Source organism: Neodiprion fabricii, chromosome 6 (assembly GCF_021155785.1).
Source record: "Neodiprion fabricii isolate iyNeoFabr1 chromosome 6, iyNeoFabr1.1, whole genome shotgun sequence".
Lineage (NCBI taxonomy): Eukaryota > Metazoa > Arthropoda > Insecta > Hymenoptera > Diprionidae > Neodiprion > Neodiprion fabricii.
In genome coordinates, this window is record NC_060244.1 from 8,871,350 (window position 1) to 8,898,619 (window position 27,270).

At 38.8% G+C, this 27,270-nt stretch overlaps 1 long non-coding RNA gene across 1 annotated transcript in view; it reads right to left on the reverse strand.

Annotated features, from left to right (window-relative positions):
- Positions 1 to 27,270, reverse strand: part of LOC124184583 — a 104,168-nt gene that overhangs the window by 25,803 nt on the left and 51,095 nt on the right. The gene's annotated exons all lie outside the window — the stretch shown is intronic.

A 27,270-nucleotide genomic window follows, 5' to 3' on the forward strand; every position in this document is an offset into this window, starting at 1 on the left:
ACCGAAGTAAAAGCATTGAAAACGTAACTTCTGTTCGCCAGCTGTGTGGCAAACAGTTATCAGTCACCATATATATATATATATGTATATCATATACCACTTGAGAAACGACATGTTGTGTGCCCTCATTCCCTGTGTAGACGCAAGAAATAAAAACAAAACCGAGTACGCGGACGGATAACTAAGAATACTTGTAATCCCTCCGAGAAACATTTAATTTCCGTAATTGCAAGTTTATACATCATGCACATCAGAGTTGGATTTTAATTTCGTTTTCAACGTTTCGCTACTACCGTTATCCCAGACATCGACTTTCACACAATCGGCTCTCCCGTCTCCCGTTACTGTGTTCAAAGCATCCTCGACCGAGAAATAACAACGATAGGTAGACACTCTGATCGAAGTCGTAAGCGTGCAGTTATACTTTGACTAAATTTCTTCGCTGAAAAAAATCCAACAATTGATTATAGAAAATCTCGTCGATAAACGGGCACAAAGATGGTCGTTAAAGCTGCGATTGTCCACCTCTGGAAGAGGCTCGAACGGCCTTGAACGACCCTACCTTAGAATTCCCCTGTCTGAGAGGCATGAGAGGCCCGTTGCTGGGTATGCACACCTACGTGAGAATCACGTTGTGCCCAACGTCTTGCGGACAAGCCTCCAGCCTACTCGGTTTCCCTGATTTAATCTTATTATCAGAGCCCGCGGTTAGTCTTTTATTAACGACTATCCCGCAGAACGGACCATGTACTCACGGTTATCGTAACGAAGTCAAGCCGAGAATTGGATAAAAATAAAACCTATCCCCGCTGCACTTGAGTTGCAGCAACGTACGCGAATGCAGCTCTCGATGTTGTTCCTGTAAATTATATTCATTTCTCCAACGTTGGATGCGATAGCGACTAATTGTAAGAATCCAAGCGTTTTCCAAATTCAGGTTAACAAACGTTCCCAACTCCTGTCTAGGCGAGAAAAACTATAATCTATGGAGGACGGATTTACTCAGCATCTTCGAGCGATGAACTCGCCGAGAATTTGAACGCTCTTTTCTTCCCATTGGAACAGCCAAGTATTTTTTGATCAATTTCTTTCCGCTTCTGAGAGGGGATCCGTACCAACTGTAGCGGAATTCTTGCCATCGTCAAGAACCGCTAAAAAATAAGATGAATCAGACACGTGTTGTTTTTAATCCAACACGATACGATGGGCGCTCGAAAATGTAGCGAAGTGCGCAGAAGATTTTTCACCCCGATAACATCTTTTCCCAGTTACATTTTATAAATAAGTGGAAAAATCACTGGTCAAAGACATCACGGTTTTGTAAATTATATCTCATATCCATCCGACTCTGCGGTATATTTACATGCAGACTTGTCTGCCTCGGCGTCGCGGGAATCCAAAGTAGAAAAAAGTGAAAACGAATCATTATTTTCCCAAATTGTGACGCGGAGATAATTATTTGACATCCGCCGAATGTTTTAGATTCAATTCAGCTCTAAAGTAGGCTAAAGTTAAGAAAATATATACTTGTCAAATAACATTCGTTGATAACTAATTCGCAGACCGACGCGACATCCTCATTAAAAGATGATTCCCAGAATTCATATATAATAAATAATCACGATTTATCGAGCAGTGTTTTCACACTTAAAAATAGTTTACCAACTACGTTTATTATCGTTTCCAAGTTCCGTAGCGCAATTTATTTCTCTGCATTTCTCAGTTCGATTCCTAGATTTTTCTACTTTATCCAACCCCACGAATTAATTTAATGAAATCAGTGTTTCCGCGGTATGGATTTTACCCCGCAGTGATGTAATCGATGTATAAGAGTCGCGAATGAGATGGAAATTGGAACGCATACACACACACATACACACTCACCAACAGAGTTAAATGGAAAATGGATAACGCATCGCGTTTCGAATTGATTGATTCGATTAAATCTAAGGAGTCACGTTTCCGAACCGGGGTAAAAACTATTTCCATTCCATCACCTATACACGTAGGAAAAACCATTTGTCGTCACATTTAACGTGACGCCGCGGTTAATCGAGTACAGATATCGATTTAAATTCTTCGATTGCGAGAGAACGAATCGGCCCCCTTCCAATTACCCACCAATTAACATCGTTTACGTTCTCGCCACATACTCACGCGTCAATACGACGCGTAATCTTTTACTTTTCTTCAATTTTTCCCTCGTCTTTGTGTCTTGTACAAAATGATATAAAACATTAAATTTCATAGAATACTTGGAACATTCGTTCGAATACTGTTATAAGTACGAAACAAAATACTCCAAGTGCATCATTGTTTCTGTTAATTTCCTCTTTCCCCGTATCACAGACACAAGATCGCGGAAAGGAAATGTTCGTTCCTTGGGGTCGAATTTTTGTTTGTCTCAAAGAATCGGAGCCCTTGCTCCGATTTACCGCAGCCATACCGTGGATGAATTTTCAACGGTTTTTTCCCTCCGTCAGCTGTACCGTGGGACCCAAGACGTGCACGTAGCCCTTGTACGAACGACGAAGAGAACAATTGTATACCAAGTTGTACACACAAGCCTTCGTCTGGATCTCGCTACCTACCCTTCGAAGTCTGAGGGTTGGTGACCTTTGTATCTCACACACGAATAAACGGTGCCCTTCTATATATATATATATATAGACAGGGAAGCCGAGCAATGACAAAACAGGAAAGTTAGCTGGTGAATAATATTGAACACCGATCGTTCTCACTTGAAACATTTGATATGGCGGTCTGTATAAACGTTGATAAGATTGTCCGGTCACGGCTGGTGTAAATCACATTATCGAACTTGTTTATCACGTACGCGTACCAATCGTTCGGTTTCGATTCATTTAACTTTTTTTCTCCATTCAAGCTGGTGATTCCGCAACGTCTTCGAGTGGGAAACGAATTTATTTGCATTTATTGCACCAATGAAATGAAACTGATCGATAATCGATCAATTTCAGTTACTTTCCAGACTGTTAAGCGGGCTCCATATTATATTTTGGAAAGTTAAAATTGACGTGATTCTTGCACACGAAATTAATTTTGGAAATAAAAAAAAAAATAAATAAAAATTGTGAGAAAGTTGAAGCACCCAACTTTATGTACCCACACTATACAAAGTTTGAAGATAATAATAGAACAAATAATACCGAACAATGAATTAGAAATTTGACTTTCTTCAGATAAATATCTGAATCGTTTAAAATCAAACAGCGTTACATAATTAAACATTTCAGGTTACTCTCAAAAACTAGCACATACACGCATATAAATACGTGTATAAGCTCCGTATTACAAGAATTCTAAACAGCATAAAGCATTCGTCAAGAGCGTTGAAGCTTTCGAAAATAGATTTTGTTTCACGTTTGTAGAAAAACTTTTTTAAATAAAGTCCAATTAGCCAAGAATCAGGAGTTTAAATCTCCTATATCAATTAAATTATGAATACAGTTATTATTGCAGTTAAAAACCAAGTCGAAAATCATTAGTGCATAAAAAGTATCCTGCGTTTATTACCCGATCGTTCGTTGCATTTGCTTACGTAACAGCGGCGACTCGGCTCAAGCTCAAGCAGTCGGACGCACGATAACTTTTGAGCTGAAAAATTAATACGATAGTATAAAAAATGCATAAACCGGTTGAATGCGGCGCATTAGCAATAATTATTTTCCGTCGCGGTCGGGCTCGCAGGCAGTCCGTGTTCACGTTTATTCCGCGTTCGCTCAGGATACGAACGCAGGTCGCTCAACCGCGGTGAGTCAGCGATGAGCAGTCAACGAACACGGTACGAGACATCGTACGCATTCTTTTCTTTCCGAACAATCGTGTGTTCGTGCTGCCGACTCTTGTACCAACATCGACTACGAGGTACATCCGTACGTACGTCCGGCCGAATTGCCCGGAACATCGGAATTTTCACGAAACCCAAAAAGCCGGCCGCCAATGTTTGAAAAATTTTAAAAATTTAAAAACTTGCGGAATTTTATGCATTTAAAAAATCGCTACGACCGTATTTGAATTTGGATTGACAATTTTTGCACTTACGATATTCTTCTTCAGGATTAAGTCGGTACGCAAATGAGAGATGACTTTTGGCATGCTAATGCACACTGTCCAAACTGCAGTATTTATTAGAGAGACTCGAGGTATACGTTGAATCGTATATTTCTGCCGGGTCAATTGATTCGATGGTCGATGCTCGAATTGAAATAACGGTGCTTCTATTCGTGTGAAAGGTTGTTGGTTAGAAGTGGAGAACATCAGCCGAATATGGTGAGGTTTTTTCTCCGTGCAGCGACCGACGAATATAGATCATTATATAGCTAATTATTGCCAAATAAAGAAGTTTCTTTGATAGAATTTCAGTTCCAGTTCATTCTAGGTCGTGCACTCAGTTTTCAACTTCGTATTCTCATTGTGAGCACACGATACGAAACGGTCTTTACCGTCTATGAGGTAAATGCGAAAATTTCAATAAACAGATTCCAAAAAGTCGCAACAAGATGAAAGAATGTAAACATTGAAGGGTATAGCTAGCGGTACGAAAACTTTTCAACTAATTTAATTAGCCCAAGTTTCATTAGTCAGAAACATTGATATAAAATACCAGATGTTGTGACGAACGCAAGTTGCTCCCTTCAACCCGAAGAAGTAGTAATTAAATGGATATTCGATATCAGCTATATCGTTTTCCTTTATAATGGCAGCGTTTGCTTGTTTCTCTGGAGAGATACCGGCAATAAACACAGCAAGATAGGAAAAAGCCGAACCCAAATTCTTCGAGTTACACGCGCGAGCTTCATGAATATGCATTATGGGTTCGGCATGATGAAGTAATGCACATTCCTTTTCCAACTGATCGTAAACTAATAGTCCGAACGCAGCAGTTTTCGTTGAGGAAATCATTGATTTCGAAACATCACAAGTCACTTTTATCAGCGAGTACCGAATATTATCAATGACTGTTAGACACCTGTGCTGATTTGTTTAAAAATTTGATAGAGTATGGGAAGAATTTCAATGATGAAAATGTATCGGCCTAGCCGTCGAACTCAAATCTTACTATCTGAAAATCGTTGGAACCAGTTTTAAGTATATCGTCGTTGGTAACTTACACAGAATTTGAAAAATATTATTCAGTGTGTAGAAAACCGAGGCAGGTATACCACCTACACGAATGACCATTAACTGAGCTTTGAATTCACGTCTCGTGGACATAAAGCGCCAATATTAATTACACGTCGGACTTCATTGTACTGTCGCATTGTGTAAAAGAAGTAAAAACTTTTCGCATCTATGCACGCTAGGGTGGTTTTTTTCTTCTTTTATTACGTACCCTGCAAAAAGTTAGTCTTTTTTACCTCAAACGAAGCAACGCGTGAAACCGGAAGTCGGTAGTAAAATTCTAAAAGGTACCTCCTTCGGTTCGAATATTTTAAAGACTCTAACCGAAATATCGCGAAAACTATAAAAAAAAAAAAACTGTATTAAATATTAGGAAGCTGTTCTTGGTTTCAATTTGTAGATAACCAAATGTTCTTTAAAAAATGTCGTGACTACTGCGTGACATTATTTGTATGAGCTTGGAACATGGTGAGGTACAAGTTTACAAGGTAATAAGCATCTTCGTTCATTTGTTCAATGCACTCAACTTTGAACGTTCGTATCAAATACAAGATGAACATTTAGGTGCATGGTAGTCTGGACCGTTTCTTTTATGGAAAATTTGATTATCTACAAAATGAAACCAAAAACAGCTTTCCAACTTGTACAGTTTTCGAGACCTTTTAGAATTTTGCTACCGACTTCCGGTTTCACGAGACTTCGTTTGAGACTAAAAACTAACTTTTCAAACGGTACGTAAGAAGAACAAAAATAGTAAAAAAAAGAACCACCCTATCTTTCACCGTACTTAGTCTTGGCATAAAATAACAATACAGACTATAATAATTTGGCTTAGAGAAAGAATCAACGCGTCACTGTAATGATTTCAAATCGCCTCAGAGTGGCTGAAATTTTGAAAAATTAACAAATCGATGCTCTTCGTATACTAAGAAACGCGTGAAAGTGAAACAATGAAGGTAAATTAAACTCGGGTCCAAAAACATGAGACACCTCACCGTGCTTAAACATGTCATCAAAAATTTGAATAATTTTACCATACACCGGATATTTTTATCGTTTCTAATTATCGTCCACCAGTTCCACTATCATTCTTGTATATTTCAATGACTCGCCCTGGACTGGTCAAAATTATATCATTCTACTATATTTGCTGTTTCTCCTGATCGAACCATACAGAAAAAACTATGCTTGAGTTGCCGAATTCTCTGTTATCGCCGACCTTATTGTTTATCAAAAAGAAGTGACTCAGCGAGAATACAATGGAGGAAATAATACCGTGGAGAATGTTAATATGTGAGTTCTGAAAAATTGCCCGACCGTGACTTCCGGTAGACTATGTCGAGTCGGAATTACCACTAGCGATAAGCTCGCCGAGGGGTCAAGCCTGAAACCCGGAAACTACTGGCGTGGACTTGAAGATGTTAAAATAATCTTGGTTGCGGAAAAAGGCAGGTAAATTGTTTGCGCGGTGTGTGTGTGTGTGTGTGTAGATAGATGAATTCGGTATCGGACCAATTTTCAATGCCTGTTTATTCCAAACTTTAATACGATACACGCTTGTGGAAGAGGAAGGTTAAGCGATCGGTTTAAATAACTTTCAAAACATCATGCCCTTCGATAACGAAAACGTACAGATTACATCGTCGTAATATCTAATGCCTTCGGGTATATCACGCCCTTCGATAATGAAAACCTGTAAATTACATGGTTGTGATATCTTTATATGTAATATATACATATGTAATACGTATAATTCTGTGAGAGAATAATAAGCGGTTATGGCTTTCGAAAGGTCAACTTAAAGGTTCACCATAAATAGCAAGCGATTGAGGATAGAGGTATGAATATATTATACTAATCCGGACACTTTTCATATGCCAAACTGTTCGTTGTGAGAAATCAATAGTGATCTGCTGTAATAATGCCAAATGTGCTGTATAAAAATGACCGAAACGTTCTGCGAGTCATGTATGTTCTGTATAGGGTATTTAAAGAAAAAAGTTGATTATTTATTGCAACGGAAACAAAGCGTTGCGTCGTATAACATGTTGCAACGCCGTTTAAACGAAAGTTCAAACACTTGGCCCCTTCTGCTTTGCATTGAATTACTAAAAATATGATGAAAATAATTTCACACATATGTTTACTGTTTTAGTATACAGAAACTTCAGGCAGTCTCATTAACAGTAATTAGTATGATATATCGGATTTTTTCAAGGCTAAGCTTCTTACGAACAAGAAGATAACACTAACAGTTGTTTACAAAGATTTTAGCACAAAGATATATTACAATCGTTTAACCGTGTTTATTATTTTGCGTTCACGTTTCGTGAATGTAGAATATTGCAGCACGTAGAAAGTCGACGAAACTTTCTCCATTAAAAAAAAAAAAACAAAAAAAAAAAAAAAAGCAGCAAAATGTTCTTCTTACCTCGCGATGTTATCAAGAAAAATAACTTCTCGAACGGCTAGTTGAAAAATAACTCACAATCCACAATAGATAAGGCTTATTTCGTATTCTAGTTACTATTCTCTGTTTCCAATCTATGAATTGGAAATAAAAGGGGACCACGGTGGAAAGAGAAGAAAACAAAAGGAAAAAAAAAAACGTAATCGTTACCGTCGATTGTTAAGCTTCGGAATGAAATACCGAGTCGCAATAAACAGATTTTCAAAACATGCGAAACTGACAATAAGTGATCCGAGTATTGAGAGTTGCGAAAAAAATGACGTAGGCAGAAACTTGTTTCTCGCACGGTTCGACGAATGTCATCGAATACAGAATCGCGTTGCTGTTTACGCGCAGTCGAATGGCAAAAATTTTTCATTCATAACCGCGAAGCGTCGCTTATTTCTTGCATCGCGAATTGAGACGTGCAGGCAGAAACATTTCAGCCAACTTTGCTATTTTGTACAAATTATAACAATTGTGATGCACGTTGTGGTACGTGGGCAATAATACTTCGTCAATCAGACAGGGATAAAATATTAAAATACATTTGCTCGAAGTGCGAAAACATTTTTTTTAAATTTGCAGTTCGAACCTTCTTGCGAGTTCAACAAACATTTCGCCAAATTGATGTCAAGTTTTCCCGTACAGGTATCAGCAGTGAAATTCTACGAAATTTCGTGAAAAATCTTTCGTGAAAAACCGATGCTGTTACGGATTCCTGTAAATATTGCTTCTCACGTTGGACCTCTTTATATTCGACGGTAAAAATCTGAGAATCTCTTTGACTTGAGATACGTTTTTCTTTATAAAGAATTGTAGGTAAACATATTTAAGTATAAAAAAATTCCAGTGAATGTTAATTAAATCGTTTGCGTGATTAAACTACGACATGTTGCTTGCTCGAGAGTTAGATTTATTGTTAGTTGAATCAATTAACAGTTCGTTGAACTCGATGGAAAAAAAAAAAATAAAAATGGAGATCCCGTCAGGGGAACACGGCAATTATTATGAAGAATGACTGTGAATGTTTCGCCGATTTTTCCGTGAAGAGTTTCGATTCAGAGATCGCATCATTGCTGAGAGAAGTTATAGCAGGGTATAATTTTTAACTTCTCTCTAACCCAAATAATTGAGCAGTTTTATTTTGTGAAAGAAAAACCTTTTTTGCGAATTGTTCATAAAAAAATCGACCAACTCTTTCTCTCGGTTCGGGCGAAAATCACGTTGTTCGTTGCAAAACAGATAATCATACTAAACCGGTGTAGTAAACTCGTCTACGTTACGTAAACGGCGAGTCAGATTTTCTCTTCCGCAAATCCCTGAACCATTAAAGTTTACGCGACATGCCTTTATCATCAGTGCCACAACGTGACTGTGTAACACGTAATAACAAACGTGACGTATCTTGTGGAAAATTCAAATAACCGTAACGTGACCGTAACCGTAACCTTTCGGCGATCAGGGTCCGTTGCCTAATGATCAGGATAATCAGCTGCGTCGAGCGACGGTCGGAGATTAACCCGTATCGTTACGTATCGTCACACGCATTGACGAATTATCGGAATCTCTAAATCAGCAGATGCTGCAGCGACCAGGTATGGAATTTTATCCGCAATTTCCACTCACGTGAGAGGTCCGTGAGGCGATCGTCACGATATCTAATCAATTGTAAATCAAGTAAACAAAACATAATCTCTAAACGTACAAGTGGTTACATCGCATTATGTATAACCGATGGAAAAACAGACGTACATGTACGTCCATAAATATGTATGTATTCGACGATAATTTATTCGCATAACGTTTGATCGATAAGCTGTTTTTCTCAAAAGTTTGCTTTGCAAAAACCTTCGGGAGAGAAGCAGACATTTCAACTGCAAATTTGAATAAACCAATACACGCACATTGCACACGCGCGCTTCACCGTGTGTCGGACTCAACGTGCGCGTGTTAAACATAAGAATGAGAACGGGGAGCCGATTTTTTTAAACCCAGCGAAAAGAGATTGCGGGACATAGTGACGTCACGAAGAGTTACGTCGCCTTACCTCGTAACCACGATACCTTATACGTGTGCCTTATATCGATCTGTGACGTCGGCGTTGCAACGAGAGTTTAGCCGTCCTTGACTTTTATTTGCAATGATTTTCCTCCTATCTCGTTTTCGCAAATTTACAATTAAAAGGTGTTTCCGATAAGTTTGAAGCTTCGGTCATGAGGCGTCTGTGCATAATGTACATAACGTATAACGCATGCCGCATGCCACATGCGTGGAGGCGAAAACAACATACACAGAGAATTGAAGTAAAATGTTGTTGTATAAATCAGACTTTGGTCTTGGATTTGATTTATGACTGCACCGATCAACCCGACGTATTACATATAATGTAAGTGTGTGATAAACTTGCTTACCGGGATTCTTTGCTAATGTACAACTCTGTACGCCTTATGCTCCGAAGTTATCGAGCGATTGATTTATAATTTGGCGAACAAACACCCAGCTTATGGGCTGCTCCTCGATATTCAGACTCGACGGATAATTTCATCCGCGCCCACGGTTGTGATAATCAAACCTCTTACACGTCAGTCATTCGCATAGATCGCTATTTTTCTCCCATCGATAATTCAATACGTCAACTGCAATCCGCAGGTCTGCGATACTCTCGTGACATTTCACGTGGCAACTGTATACCATACGTACCTTGATTATCAAAGCTGCGTGCCATTGGAAATAATTTATGTAAAATTTATTCACCTTCCGTTCTCGCGTCGTTTTTCGAGTATCTTTTTTTAATCACCTTTACGGCAGTTAAATCGTAAGCATGTATTGTTCCGTCTCGTTTTATCGAAAAATCAACATCTTCGTGAATCGATTTGTAACCACTAATAGCAAGATGTTTAATATTACGTATACACCTACATTTTCGTTACAGTGCAATTCGTTGGTTATAATAACCTCCATCCGCCGGCCTTCCACTTTCATTTTGCTCAATAATATCAATTTTTACAAAGTCGTTATACACGTATACTGTATAATAATAGATTTCGGTGAGTTACACTTGATCGCAGAGATGAGACGGAGCGAGGAAAAAGTCTATGCTCGTTAACACCGAATCATTCAGAGGCTTCGACAAAGCAAAACCAATGATTCCTAACAATATAGGTATACACAAAACCTGTAACGGAAATAAAGGCGAAGAAAAACGTGAGCCTTGCAGACAATTGCGGTATGATGTAACGAATACCAATGAAGCGAGATGGATAGGATCGTCGTCGACTTTTCGTTCGAGGAGAGGGGAAAAAGTAAGATTTCCGGTCAGTTATGTACCACAGAAATTTGTTATTACCGCGTGGAGAAATCCGAGTTATAAACAACGAGGATGATTAGGAGAGATTTTAGACAAAATCCCGTATCCTTCTTCCGTTTATTATACTTTCTCCCAATCGGAAGTCAATTAGGGTGCGCACACACCTAGCCTCTCATGACACGTATGCGAGCGTAAATTACGATCAAAGAAAGACGTTAAGAAATAAATTGCGGACGTTACTTGGAAGCTTTTTAGGAAACGATGTAACTTCGACGCAGCTCTGAGAATGAGCCGCGTATTGTTTATACACTCGACAAAAAATGTAAATGTTACGGTTTCAAGTCAATGCTACGACGAATGCGACGCGCACGGGCATCGTCGATATCCTCCAACCAATCTGAGTAAACATATTGATCTGAATACCAATATTTTCAACGAAAACGGTAAGGTTTTAAGCAAAACAAGGTCATAGGCCAAATTCTTTCACTGTCAGATTACATACGCACACGTGTGTATACAACGAGACAAATTTTTTACGCGCAACATATTAACGCTGGCGTTAAATGATAACGATTAATAACTGTGTGCTTAGCTGTAACATGAGATGTTAGCTTAGCTCTCAGAAAAATTACGCACTTCGTCGTAACCAGTAAGGTTTTGACTTTATAAGAAACACTGGAATTCCACTTTAATCGTATTACCGCGATTGAAAATCTACCCCAGTCAAAAACGGTTTCATCCCCGACTCAATCATAATGTTCGCTTTTTTTTTTACCTGAAAAGCGAGACGAAAGTGGCATATTATTCCCTCCTTTACTTTTTTCCCTCATCCGTGGGACAAAAGTAGTACTTTTCTCCCGCGTTTGGGAGAAATATGACGTCGTACTTCCCGCAAATTGATTTTTCAATATTTCTGTTTCTCTCCCTTTCTTTGCTATTTTAAACAACATCTCGCTGTATTATTATAAACTTTCAATAACATTATAGTTCTCAGACTGCTAAACTACACTTACACACAAAAAGAAAACACTTTCATGTCAATAATGTGGCCAGAATTGAATCGGAAATAAAGTCCTGCATGTAACACAGGAATAAGTCAACTTTATTCCCTCGTTACATAACGTACCATTATTCATATACAGTCGCGTCGTCCCTGATACCGTTACGAGAATAAGATACTGACGAAGATTCGTACTCTTACTTCGCAAGGTCTAAGAAATCGGAGAATCACCAAGAGCAGATCGAGCAAAAGAGATTATACCAGTAGGTATAGAAATATAAAAAATATTACACGTGTAAGAAATAAGTGATTGTGATTATGACGCTTGTTTTCGGCGATATCGCGACCCCGTTTTGGATAATTTCACATATATTCCGCATTTATTCTGGCCGCGGGAGGAGAGTAGGAGTCCGATTGAATTATTCATTCGTCGGCATAAATCAGCATTGAGCGCCGATCGAAAAACGAGGTGTAAACCTGTTCAAAACGGCCAACTGCAGCCGTACCGGTTCAGCGATATAGTTATGTGTGTACAATAGACCGCAATCACAACCGCATATGTTGTGACGTAGTCGCCTATTTACACACGTCACGTGCACGCACGCAGGCTATAATGAAATACAAAAAAAGGCGTGATATTGCGGACCGATTTCACGTGCGGTTCCATTTTTTTTCTTCGCTTCTGTTATTGCGTGCGCGCACGCGTAGAGTTTCACAACCGAGACGACGATTTTCCTAATTTGGGAAGCCGCGTTTCTGCACTCGAACTACTATTTATCATAAGTGGTATTTATCGCACTCCGTCACGGCGGCATCAGGAAATTAATCAATATCGTTTCACGCACGAGGAACAGGTTAAACCTGATGTCTATTCATAGCGTTAATCTTTACGTGGTTATGTACGACCTGCGACGATGATACGTCGAAGATGATCGTACCCTCGAGAATTCGATCGATATTCGCATTGTGCTTGAACAAAGCTTTCCCGCAAGCGTCATTCGTTCAATCATTTTTCGTCGAGCTAATTGCTATAAAAACGGAGTTTTAATATGTTATTGAAAATTTTATAACTAAAGACTCGCATGTGCGGATGATTTTCAAACTCGTTTTAATATCAGTAATTACGTTAACAAAGGACATTGAACTTTCGCAGGTTGTTTCGCATTGATTTCCCGACAATTCGATTACGGTGAAACGTCGTTTTTGACTGTCCGAGGTAAATTTATCGCTCTAATTTTCAGCGGTAGGATCTTCTTCGTAGCAGACAGACTGCCGATAGCGATAACAGCTGAGTGAGTGGAAGTTATCGCCAAGTGTCGCCTCTTTGAGCCGTGCAACGTACGGTGGAAATTGAAAAACTTTTATCGGTTATTTTTCACCGTCCACAAAAGCGATCGAGATTAAACATATTCGATCGCATAAGCTTGACCTAAATAATTAAATAGTAGAAGACGTTTTTAGCCTCGATAAATTTATCGAATGTATGTTATCCGTCGTGTGAAATTTGTTTTCCAAGCATTCGTGCGAAGACGGATTTGCCAGCTGCGAACTCTTAACTCAACGAGAAAATGAGTTTTCAAAACGCCTTGCTAATAAACATCACGTGAATTTCATCAAAATTTGTTTTCAAATAATATTGACATAGTCTTCAACGGCCGAAAATACGAATTTTCAACAGCGAACTGCCGTCTATCCGATCTTCGTTTTTATTTCCAGAATATTTTTTATTATCCATTTTCTTTGGTACGAAAAACATTTTCTGCCCTGCGGTTAACCGGCTGCACAGATTTTGGCACAGGGTGAAAAATGACTGACGATCAGTTAATGCCGGTTTATTTACGGAATCGTGATAGTTTGGAAGATAAAAAGTGTATACTAACAAATCGCAACATCGAAGCAGAACACGACTTCGCCCGTCCATCAAAAAGCCCAAGTTCAATTCGCACTTACAAAATTGGCCGACAGTTTTCGGTAACTTTGACAGGCAACCGAAGCTGCAGATGATCAACTTAAGCCGTAAACCGCAAACCTCATTGAGTTTCTCTTACTGCATGGAATTAAAAGCTAGATAAACATCGATGGAGAAGCCAATGAACGACTTAATTCCTCGAAGCTGATAGATGTAAAAGGTATACGGGTTCATTCCGGTTGCGCAACGTTAACCGACGGCCAACGGATTATCATAGCGAACATAAATGAAGTCTAAGCGAAGAAACCTGGTCTACAAATGCAGTGTGAAAAGTGCGCGGATGGCACTTCCAGATACAAATTATTCGTCATTATTGAAATTGGACATGTGGTGTGCGAAGAGAAACGTACCTACTTACGACTTCTACCTTCATTATATGTATATATATATATTATGCAAAAGGCTGCCTCGTAGATGATCGTGTGGTACATGATGCATCAAATACACGAATCAACTTCAATCCTGACGGAGTGAGGTATCTGGAGGCCTGAGAGGATGGACGTTGCACTTTTTCTCTATCCTCGTGGGAAGAAAAAAAAAATTTCTTCTAACCTAACAATAAGAGTTACTTGTTTCAAGACAAAGGAATTTCAATTCCACGGTTTTACATTCGGGAAAAAAGCAAAAATTGCTTTGTAGAACTTTTCACTTGTAATATTACATTATACGGTTTTCCTTCTTACCGGAGAGTTCATTTCTCGAAATTCTGACATCCTGTTGCAACAAACAATATGATAAACTTTATTTTTTACCTTCAACTAATTAATTGCTAAAGATTGACGTTCGTCGTGTCTGCAGTATGAGATCAGATATCTATTCACAATTTTTCACTATCCTATTTCACTTTCAGAAGTTCAACGTTCGGATGAAGAACACTTAAAGATACAGTTGAGACGCGCTAAGATACAATGTTCAAATAAGTAATATTTTTTCTTCCGACCTCGTATATTTTTCACGACTGAACAAATATCAGGCGCTGTTTATAAAGCAGTGTCATTTTATTACTTAAAATAACGTCACGGGTTATTGTTTGTTGAAAACTTTTTACAATTTGCATTTGTAATATTCTTTCAAGTCTGAAAAGTTTGAAAATTTTTAGTTCGATCCTGTGTTTTTCTTTCAATTATTTAATTTATTCTCTGTTATTAATTTTCAAACAGTTCTTTCCTTCTCTGTTACTGCGCTAAGTTTCTCCGCTCGCATCTCTTTTAATATGTTCCAAACCTCTTGACCAATTGTAGCTACTACGTTTCCTACATCGTCTTCAACATTATCTGCTGCAACTTCACACATCTGCTGATCTTCGAGAATGTTTCCTCTTAATGCGTTAAATATTGACACTGCATACAGTGCGTTCATACTTGGTACACACGTAAATGTACGTATTTTTCGACGAATGATTATTGGCAAGTAGTCGTGGCAGTATATACTCTAAAAAATTATTACTGCTGGGAACTTGCCGTTTATCAAGCTCACTCTCTCTGGTCAAAAAAAAATCTGTCACAAATTCTTACGGTAGTTTATCACCGGATAGAGAATTGATGTCACTTCGTAGCATTGAGCTTTGTTACTCGGTGAGTTTATCCGATCCTCTGAATCTGCCAGTTCTATGTAATCAAGTAATTTCTGTAGAACGTCGGAGCTGAAGGTTTCTGCAAACTTACCGAATTGTAGGGCTTCGTTTGGATTATCGTCGATCCTTTGATCCATTTCGTTTGAAAGGTGTGTTACATTGTCAGGGGATTTTGAAAAATTCGTCCAATTTACATTCCAAAGACATAACCCACGAGCTTTGAATTTGAGGTTAATCATTTCTTGCTTCAGGCTACAGTCCGCAATAATTTTCAATCTCGGAGAAAAGTTTTCGTTCGTTCGTGCGTCCCAGCTTCTACGCGTATTTCAAAGGTTCGAAATCAGCAGCGTCAGCAGGTTGTATTATATAATTGAAACGAATTTGACTGCAGTTTATTGAAACAAAGCCTGTAACATTGCCGTGATTGGATTCACGATGTATAATGAAATGTGAATAAACGTGTAACAATGAGTTTGAAAACTAATGCAATTGATTGATCGACGGTCGTTAATTGCACCCACGAACGGTGTCCTCTACGACTACTAAATAGGTCAAGCCGGTAAATCTTGCTGCCCCTATACTTTCAATTCAAGTGCGTTTTACACGCTTCGGTGAAACAGACAGGAGTTTTGACAGTTTTCACTACCTCGTTTTGCACTTTCGGTATCTGACTTGGTCTCACTTCCTCCTCGTCCGCTGTTATAATTTCGCGAGTTGCATCAGCAAATGCGGGAAACCTATATTTATTCCAGAGTCGAGAAACGTGCGGTATCTTGTTACGCTTTGCTGTCAAATTCACAGGTCATTTCGTTGTGACGGGACGTAATGTCGGTCTTGGTCGTCCGTTTGTTTTTTCTATTGCTACATTCAAAAGATAATCAACCAACGCGTATTCATCATTCGTCACCGCTTATTCAATTATATCGGCACAGATGTTTTTCAGATTACAAAACTCACGATAGTTTCGCTGTAATCGTCGTTTCAGGTGACGTTAGCAAAACAACGACTTGCGTTAACGAACCACGTCATCGTATTTATTTTTTAATTTTTCACGTTCGCTCATTACCGGGAACAGCGAAAATTGCCCAACTGTCCCTTGACGTCATGGATCAATTGAAAAGTGAAACATACGCGTCCGAAACTGCCGTTTTAGACCTTGGTAGAATGACGTGTGTACCGTAGGACCGTCTTACACGTCTGTCGAAAACGATTTAACACTTTCTGTGAACACACAAACGTCTTAGTTCACGAGATGCGTATACAGGTATAACACTCGGCTCAAGGATTTCTTCGATGGAAGCTAGCCAACTATATCAAGAGTCTAGATTCGTCTTTGAGAAAAAAGATTGTACGTTATACCTGGCGTGGCGGTCTAGAGGTGAAAATCTCCTTGCACTCCTGCATCGTTGCCCGCATGCAAATTAAGTTGGCACGTGAACTTTGTTTAGGTGCTTTCGTACCTATTTGGCGATACAAGATTCCTAGAGAAGTAGAGTGTTCAATGTTTAATCAGGCTTGCCAGACGTGTCACGTTTGGTTGCTAAGCGGTAAATTCTTCTTTCTATATATAATGTGCTGAATATGGTAGGGGTTTTTTTTTTTTTCTTCCCTCTCAAATATGGAAACGTGTTTATAGGTCTGGAATCGCCTGCGACCTGCAGACATTTTCGTTGGAAATCATTATTATACAATGTTAATCTTTTTAGCCAAGGATACTCGAACGATTGATTCGACATTTTAAAAAACCGGTTTACCTAGTCACGACTCGCTACTGGATCATTTTTTGCATGGAAACAGGGTAGACCCAACAAAGTTTTCATAGCGTAATTTATTAACGGGTGAATTCTGTTCGGATAAGACACACAACGTTGCGTAAAGAGATGGATTTCTTTTTCTTCACGGAATACGATCGAGCATTCGGGAATCCTGTTAGACAAAGCAAAATAGTATGTGGTAATTTAAAAAGTCATTTCGCCAACAGGCGGCAAGTTTCTGAAAAGTGTAGATAAATAACAAATGAAACGAGTTCCGGCATAGAAATCAAGAATTGAAAATGATGGCTTGAATTGAAAAAAATCATTCTCCAGTGATAGGAGAGAAAAACGTGCGGCAAAGTGTTGTCAGAATTTTCAAAGTTATTGAAAACTTTCAAAGTAAGTGTATCTCTTTGGGTGACATTCAGACTGCAGACTTGTAACCGGAGTCTAAAAAAAAATCAGTGACGAAAGAAGTCAAGTTGCATAGGAAAATCTGACGCTTAGCTCTTCAAGCTTATTATAATCAGCTTTGATTGTCAGTCACGTTATGATTGACGAGTCGAGTAGCGTGCCTGTAAAGTAAGGAAAAACTCGAAGATTTTTGCTGAATTGAAACATCCGATATTTACTTTCCAGCGATGAAATTTTCAACTTTTCATACCCCTCCGAATCTCAGTTATAATTCGGACCGGCATGGAAACGCATTTGTGCGTGAGACATGAGAAAATAGAATTTCATACGTTACGATAAGTAACTCGGATCGTAAATTGCGTCGCTGTTACTTCGTACCAAGTTACCTGCTCGCTCTGCGGATCTTGCATCAGGTTGAAGAGGGTATATTTTTAGCGAAGAGACACGCGAACGAACGTTCGAAATAGAACGGGCAGAGAAAAGTTCCGGTGACGTCTTGAAATTGGGAAACAGTATAAGTATATATACCGAATTAGCAACGAATCGGTACATCGTAAAGAGAGACGGAACGAACACGCCGATCATAAATCTTCGCAAGCGATCGAGGCTAGAGATACCCGATTGGCTTTGGACTTCGAACTTTGAAGTATCGTTCCCGCCACTTACCGATACGTACTCGAAAAGCTCTGAACTTTCGACCAGGGTATAGTATGCCTAGCTACTATCAAACCAACGTTTTGATAGAAGGAAAAAAACAAAAACAAACAAAAACCTTGCACAGAATTATGAATCACGTTAGGACTTTTACGCGAATCGAATTCATCGACGTCATTCGTAAATAATTTAGGATATTACGGGAAAATACTCAGATAGTTCTGCATACGTAAGATCCTAATTAGTCACTTTACTTTGCGATGACCTGCGGTATCGGAGTAATGTAATATTTTATGCAATCAGATAGCTGGAAGTGAGATGAGGAAATTAAGAATCACCAGTAAAGACAAGTTGGAGGCTACAGTTATGGAATTCGTGGAAAAACTGAGAAGAAAAATCACCGGGTTTCGTATTTGTAATACCAGTTATGCCGGGATACTCGCAATGACGAAACGCGACAGCTTCAGACTCGCGTTCTCGGCATTCTCTGCATGTCGATAAACCTTACTAAATAATCTAAATACCATTTTACACACAGCGAAGACGGATTTCTTCGACGCACGTGGTTACAAGCGAGCTACTATTTCCATCCTGCTGTAGTAAATACCGCGTTTTGCGGAAAACGCGAAGATAAGGAAGACCGTATTCGCGTTACAGCGAAGACCAACGACGATACGAAGACGAACGACGCGTCAAGCTCGATCCTTATCTGGGCAGAATCCGAATTTGGTCGAAAATTCACTTGGTAATTTGATAGAATTGATCGGTGGCTTCCGAAAACTCTTCAACGCTTCGGTTATAATGTCTGGGCGATAAGGAGTCACACCGTGATTAAAGTTTACACTTAATTTCGATTATGGTGTAAGGTATTTACTGACTCGTTGTGCCAACCTCGTTGCTCAACGCGACTGCAATACTGATTCTGAGACCATGTTGCAACTTGCCATAGATTACGGCAACGAGTGAATAAACTATTTCGAAAAACCGATAGCGACCGGATTCTACCTGGACAAATGCGAAATCACCTCACGTCCGTAAAGATAAGTAAAAAATTTGTCCTAGTATTCAAAGACACGTCAGACTTCGACATTTCATGTTTGACGGTTAGCCTAACTTAAAACTGGCTTTAATTGATTTGCGATTCGCGTATCCAAAACGTTTCAGCACAAATTCGAATCGTACCCAAGTCTACCAATCAGGTTTGATACGCGTAAAATTTTTCTGCTCCATCATGAGAAGGGAAAATACTTGGTTGAAAAACGTTTTTTCGGCAAAGAGATTCTTGAAAATAACGAATAAATCAACCGTTTGCGACAGTCAAAATTAGACCTTCATCGTCTGAACTCGAAACCTTGCTACTATCCATTAGTCATTTTCCTGAAAAATAGTCCTTCGTTCATTCGCACACAGGCAATTTCTATCGTCAGTTGCTACTGAAAACTGAGTTTCGAATTAGTCCAACCTTCCTCGTCGCGTAACCTATAACTGTGTATGAATTTCCTCGATTTCTAAAAATAATTTTACCGTTAGTGGAACGACCGCACTGTTATACTGAAAGTGTACCGAGAAATTATCGTGTGCAATTGAGTTGTCAGAGAGTATAATTTTTTACGTACAAGGCGTTCGAATCGCGGCGTTGATACGAGCGGAAATTTGCGGCAAGTCACGATAACGCCAGACAACACAGACTTGTAGTGACGAACTCGAGAGCGTGGGTGTTGCAATTCGAAAGGTTTGGGATTTCGATTCATCCGTTAATTCATTCATTCATCATTCATTCGAACGTTGCGATTCCTATGCTAATCGTAATTTCTTAGAATTTCCTGGACCATTTTCTCCGGGACTAACCGACCTGGTAACCGAACGTCGGGTCTATTCATCTGGCGTTTATTTTATTGACGTCAATGATCGTCTGGGTAATTTATCATGTACGAACCCCAGAGCAATAACAAAGTTCAACGACGGAAGTTGGCACTTTTAATTACTGTTTAATTGCTCTTTAATTACTGCGGATTCAATTTGTGATTATATTATTATTTTTGTCCTCGTCGCCACGTTTCACACAAAACTTATACTTCCTAATTGTAATTTAACCGTTTATATCATTAGTTTTCAATCTTCTACAATCGATAAACTTTCAAACATTATATTGCAACGATGTAGATTTTTCAGCTAGAAGTGTCTCTGCGTCGTATGAGAAGTAAAATTTTAGTGAAAGTCACAATCTTGTGACACGCGTTAAACTATACTCAATTCGATGTTTATAGGCTTTTTTAATAAAACACACCGGAGCTGTCGATTAGCATACAGTTCAACGTAATGAATGGCGTTTGATATTCCGGTTTTTTATTCAAGATATAAAAAGGTAACCACGGTAAGTTTCCATTTCACCGTTAGTGATCCTACAGTCTCAGGACTCTCGTGTATCCGCGAAATACCGCGAATTCGCCAACTGTAGTTTTCCTTACGCCGGAAATTACCAGCAAGTTTTTATGCGTCACTAAATTTCTATTAATTATATTCGGCATGAAACCTATGAAACTGGGCTTATGACTCCGTCATCCCAATGACCTTTATTTTCGTTATTAACGAATCTCCCCACACGACACATCCCGAATTACATATTTCGGAAATACCACATGATTCAATATCAAGGGTCCATTATAGCTTTGATGATGGCTTACGGCCAATTTTTTTCCACGATTATGCAACATGATTTGTATATCAATATAAAAAATATCGAATACGCATTTTCAAATCCACTATAAAACTGGAGAATAAAAGTGAAACGAGTCGTTTGAAAAAGAAGGATAGAATAAAAATAAGAAATCAAGGTAACCTTGGTATGGTTTGAAAAAAAATTCATAACTGACGTGGTAAAAAAAAAACCGATGGTAACAATAAATACCTGCTTTATTATACGTATGTATCAAAATTTCGTCTGATGACCAAACGTCTATTTTTCTCGTTTTCAATTGTTTTATAGTTACTGAAAAGTTGAGAAATACAAAAATTAGCTGCAGGTTATAAACGAATAAATTACAATCATATATATTTTTACCCGAAAATGAACCTTTACACAAACATAATGCAGAAAGAATAATAATATTCAGAGAACAACAAATGGAAGAAATTCACAAGTCCCGATTATTCTATTCAATGTAAAGTAGTAGCAGGTCGTTTATATGCACAAAATACCACAATTAACGCCAGCCAATAGCTAGATAAAGTAACCAGGCAAACATGTTTTTTTAAATATTTGTCGGTTGTTAATTAAGTTTCTCGTCATTGATTATGCATACGAATGAAAAAAATTACGACTTCGACGGGCCAAAAAAATCCCAACGCACAACACACATGTCTGAATACATACACGAACACATAAGCGACACACTGTTCAATTTTCGCGGATTTATCAAACACCTGTGTACCTGTATAGGTGTACGACACTTAACCTGCCCAGAATATATTGCCTACTCGCGTCAACAAGGGCTGGCAATTTTCCAAGTGCTTTAGAATATTGTTCTACAAATTCCATCCGCCTCCTCTCTCTGTTACATGCACAGTCATGTGGTCCACGAGTCTACGTTGATTATAGAGCAACAAGGTTATTTTATTACTCACGCTATTTTATTAATCGTATAGTTTATATTTTTTTTATAGGAAAGTGAAAATTCGATTAAATTCGTCCCACGATGTCGCGTTGACGAAACAAGTCTTAGCACGACGTTGCGGTGATTGTATTGATTACGTTATCGGTTCAAAGATTTCTTACATATTCGATAGATAGGAAAAAAACAAAACCCGGTTATAGAGTTGATACATCTGTGTATTGGAATAACATGCAAAGTATTATACGCGTTATAAAGCGATTTTTCGATTGCTAAAGAGAATTTCAATTGATACGAATTTATATACGTAATCAATTGTTTTTTCTGGTAAATAATTCATTTCGAATTCTCAAGGAGAGAAACTGTCGAAACACGATATTCGACTTCGTGTAACAATCATTTCACGAAATGATCGACAACGCCTAGAGTGTGAGAAAAATGACAATTCAGCCTGTGACGAGAATTGCTCGAAGCCCCAGGAAATAAAAAAAAGCAATTGTACGTTGATGAATTAAATTGGCCACCACGGACTGTGAGACGAATATTTTGTCACTCCCTAACTAAATATCAATTGAAACAATCAAACGATCCGTCGCGTAAACAAACGGTTGTTTTATCGCGTCAACCATAAATTAACAGTGACAAGATATTCATCGATCGTCGATCCGGCCACATTCTTTCCTAGCTCAACAATAAATGAACTATCTATACTGCTGATTAAAAATAACTTGTACGTAATTTTCCATATGATACAGCGTATTTCGTGATGAAAAAATATGACACATGTGTCCAAAGTGGAGTGATTAGAACCGAGAGAACGAGCTTCGGTTGTGCACAAGCATGGAAGCAAACAGTGGCATCCTTCGTTTCCGGAGTTTTCCTATTTTCGGTAACTCCATCCGGCTCATCGACGGACTAAAATATCCACTCGGCTTTCTTTTTTTTCCCTGCATACAATTTGGAATGTATCTCTCACTCTCTTTCTCTCAACGAATGTTTGTCGTGATACAAACGTACCTCGTAGTCTTCCGATCAAGTTAATCACTTGGATGTTAAATTCAGATTAATTCAATGAAATAAAGTCACCTCGAACTAAGCTTTAAAATTTAAACGTTTGTCATTTTGCGATTAAAAGTGATCCAACTAATTACAGAATATTCATTTCATTCAAATTAATTCGCGCTGGTTTAACCAAGTCGAAAAGGATTTCAATCGACGCTCGATTAAACTAACTCATTCCGATATTTTATGACATTTTCTAGGTCACAGAAAAGCTACAAATGAATTGATTCGATGGTGAATGTTTCCTTCTCAACGTGGCTTTATTCTCGGCTTGAAAGATGTAAATTGAGAAAGAAATTGACGAAGTCCCAGAAGTGGTCAAGTTAAAGATGAAATTTAGTTTACGGCACTGACAGCTCGCCGAATAATATTTCGATTCGTTCGGATCACCAAACTTGGATATAAAGGTGATGAGGTGCTGATTAAAAACAACGCGTGGAAATTATTTCACTCCACGATCGTAAAACCGCCACCTACACTGAGAGAAATTTTTAGTTCCGGTTACCCTCAGTCCTTAACTTATACTCTAATTTTTTACCACAATCGAAAAATATAGTTCTAGGTACAAAATGAAATTACTTTTCTAGCTGTTACCGGAAAGTCTAGTATCCGTTACTATTCTTTCTCATTACCATCACTGTTGCTATATTTTCTCGTAACTGTTGCAAAAATTTAACGCTTGTGCAAGAATAAATTGACGTTAAAGCCTTGTTTTAACTAAAAAAGTAGAGTAAACCTCGGAAACTGATTTTGCATTGCAATTACCAAAAAAAAAAGGATCGACGATAGCGCAAAATGGTTAGGCGTACCTCGTTTCTCGTAATCCCAGTAATATTCGAACAGTTTTTTCAACGATACCTGTTTTACTTAATTTTTTTAGTTACTGTAACAAATGAAATTCTTCTCAGTGTAACAATCGTGCAATTATACGTATATATGTAACGTATTATTACATACCGTAAGGTGTCTTCAAAGCAAACCATGATGACGGACGGAAGCTGCACAATGGACAGATGCGTGTGTCATGTAGGTACAGCCCACCATCCCGTATCCATTATCTACACATCTAAACGTGCTTCCATGGTGTCGTAGAAACGACGCGTGCCGTGACTAACAACATCCGCTCAAGCCTGGGGGGATTCCCTTGCCATATAATGGTGGAGAACTGGGTGCACGTCAACAGCACACTGAAGTGTCGATAACTATGTACTTATTTGACCTTTATACGAGAGTCTCTTTACAGACGAGCGGCAACCGGATCTCTTCATGTGGAGTGCGAAACAGTTTTGACCTCTTGGATTTTCCACGCCTAGATAGTAAAATCTCCCTACTCGGACCAGCGGTTTTGAATTTTCGTGAAAAAAAAAAATGAACATTAATACCGGTCGTTCGAGGAGCTTTCACCAATTGTAGCTACGGTTGCGAAAATACTAGGCGTGGAACTGCCATGACCTTATCTTTGCCCGTGTTTCGCAACTGCACTCCAGGTATCGTACGGTATCGGGCAGTAATGTACCGTGACGTGCCGCATTTTCTTCTTTTCGTTATTTTATTTTTTTCTTTCTACTACCACTCAACAAATCTCATTACTCAACTATCGACGACGTAACGTCACGAGGCGTATTGTGTGTCTAAAGTGGAATAAATTTACGATCACATTGTCCGGGTGTAAAAAAAAAAACTTTGAATCGACATCTCTTTTTCCCCAACACCCAGTTTTTTACAGAGTAAATGAAAATAAGCTTTGTCAGAAATAACGATCCTTTAGCTCGACGGAAAAAATTATTATTCGTCAAAAAATCAAACGAATGTGTTTTTTTTTTTTTTTTTCCAAACATGCTTAGAAATAATTTTACGGAGGATTTTCAAAAATACTTGTCAACACGGGGGAAATATTTTCTTAACCACGTAATTATGACAAACAAGTTTTCTTAACTTGAAAATTTCATCTTTCCTCGCTTATGCGTGTAACACGATACGTTATCTAGATTACAATACCGCGATGCTAGTTCCAGAGATAGCGTCGCGAACCAAGACTGTCTGTGCAACGGCGCTATCTCGCTCGATTTTTAACGTTAGATTGTTTGACGTTAGACTCGTAGTTTATACTGACTACTACTCAACCGGTATTAGACTTTACCAAGTACAGGTAATCGAACGGCACTCAAATTACGCTGGAGTTCAGGACGTGCCACGACCATGGGGATGAAGATATCCGCAAATATCGTCGACGGATCCAACTCCGTCCCAAGTGCGCGTAATACACGGTATCTAGGAACTCTGAATCACCGTTATAAATACGCGCCATAGGTAGGTAGGTACGAAGCGTGATCTGGATTTCCCCATGAAATGCTTCTTAGCCACTCGCCGTAAACACCGAGTAACGAAACTCGGATCTCTTAACCTACTTCTTCAGGCCTCAATGGTACGAAATACTTCATTGCACTGTTTTGTAAATATATTTTTCTTAAATCAGGTAACAAAGGTTGATCTATTTTCCGGTCTCTGATAGGTTTCGAAGTAACGATCGATTTTCAATCTTCGACCTGTGATCCATCAAGGCCCATTAGAAACGGCCCGCCGATTCAAACAGGCCAATTCTCGTTAAGTGGTCTGGGCCAACCGATGCAAAGAAATCAACGTCTCCTATATCGATAATGTTTCTCTACTCGTCTTGAGATTCTTAAATTGAATCGTTCGTCGACTGTGACCGTAAAATAAATTTCACGGTTCAATAAATCAACTGGAAATACTGCCAGTTGCTGGGGGGCTGATTGGACAGTGAGTTTAGTTAGGTATGGACGAACTTCACAGCCACGCAGACCGTAAGACGCGATATCGAAACATCTGGGCAATTAGTTCCTCGTGCACGAGGCCAATTTCGCAATATCCATTAACAATTATCGACAGCAACCGCACCTCGGGTTCCTTCGATATTTACGCACGATGTAAAGAAGTTGGATATTACGGCAACCGATAATGAAATAATTGAGTTACTTATGCATCCTCTTGAAAATCAGGGTTATCCCCCTACTTTTTTATCCACACTCACTTTCTCCGACGATTCATACACCGATTGTTTAGTTATTTATTCAGTCATTTTTCTTTTTATTAACACACCTGCGACTAACTCGACGTGCTCCATTTAACATCGAACTATCGAAATGGCTCGCTGAATCAACGAACAAGTATCCGATCCGATTTATCAATATGCGATAGCAAATTGAGCAAAAACAATTTTTATTTTATTTTTTCTCATTTTTCTCCTCCAAGCACAGCATTGAGACTGCGATTGCATGATACGTGCGGTAAATTGTTGTTAATTATCTCTTAGGCTGCACTTTCATTGTCACGTGACTGGCTCTGACTAGAGCCGGAGAACGCAATAGACTCGAGGCCAGAAAAGAAATTTGCTTCAAGTCGGACAGTCAAGGTCTCGCAAGAATCCTCGATCCATCGATTACGGAGTGACTAATTTTTTCTCAATTCAACGCCAGGGGAAAACTGCGTGGACGTAGCAATATATGGACAATACTGCGAAGAATTTTTTAGGAACAATGATTTTACGCTGCGATTTGTCACCGTTACGTAATTGGTTATCGGTCCGTTGGCAAATGAATGATCAGCTGCAACCCAATTTCCAAATTTTTTTCAATAATCTTTACACGAGCCAAAATTGGTAACCAAAACTTCGGCATCGCTGATTCGAACCAATTGTTTTTCACGGGGTATATTTATACACTCTTCGAAGGAAATAACGTGGCAAAGTTGAACTTGTTCGTTAGCAACGCCTGAAATAGGGCAGGATCACTTGCGTTTACATTAATGCCTGCATGAAGAACCGAGTACCAAGTTACAAAATGTTGTTTGCGATATAAATATTGATTCATACAGTCACAAAGATTCGAGGTAATTTTGGATCGCAATACGAATAAATTGAAATGGAATACAAGGATAGTGAAATCTGGTAAATTTTATAAGAAGTCCAGAATCGATCTGTTTGAATCGCGTCTCAAGATCAGTGAAAAAAGATTCAAAAGGATATTTTGAACATTTGACATTTGCCAATCTCAACGCTATGAATACAAACGCCTACCTGTTTCAGGCATTTCTATTTCGAACGTAAACCGTAATCTGACAGAATATTTCCGTAGCTGAAATCGAGGATGCGTTGCAAGAATCGCTACTGATTCGAATAAGAATTTTACAGTCGTTAACCGTGTGATCTTAATTGCTTTCCAAGTCCAGATAACGACTTTTCAATAAATCTCGGCGCCGTCTTAACGTGACCCACGAATTCACTCGGATACATGCCCGAGACATAATAAA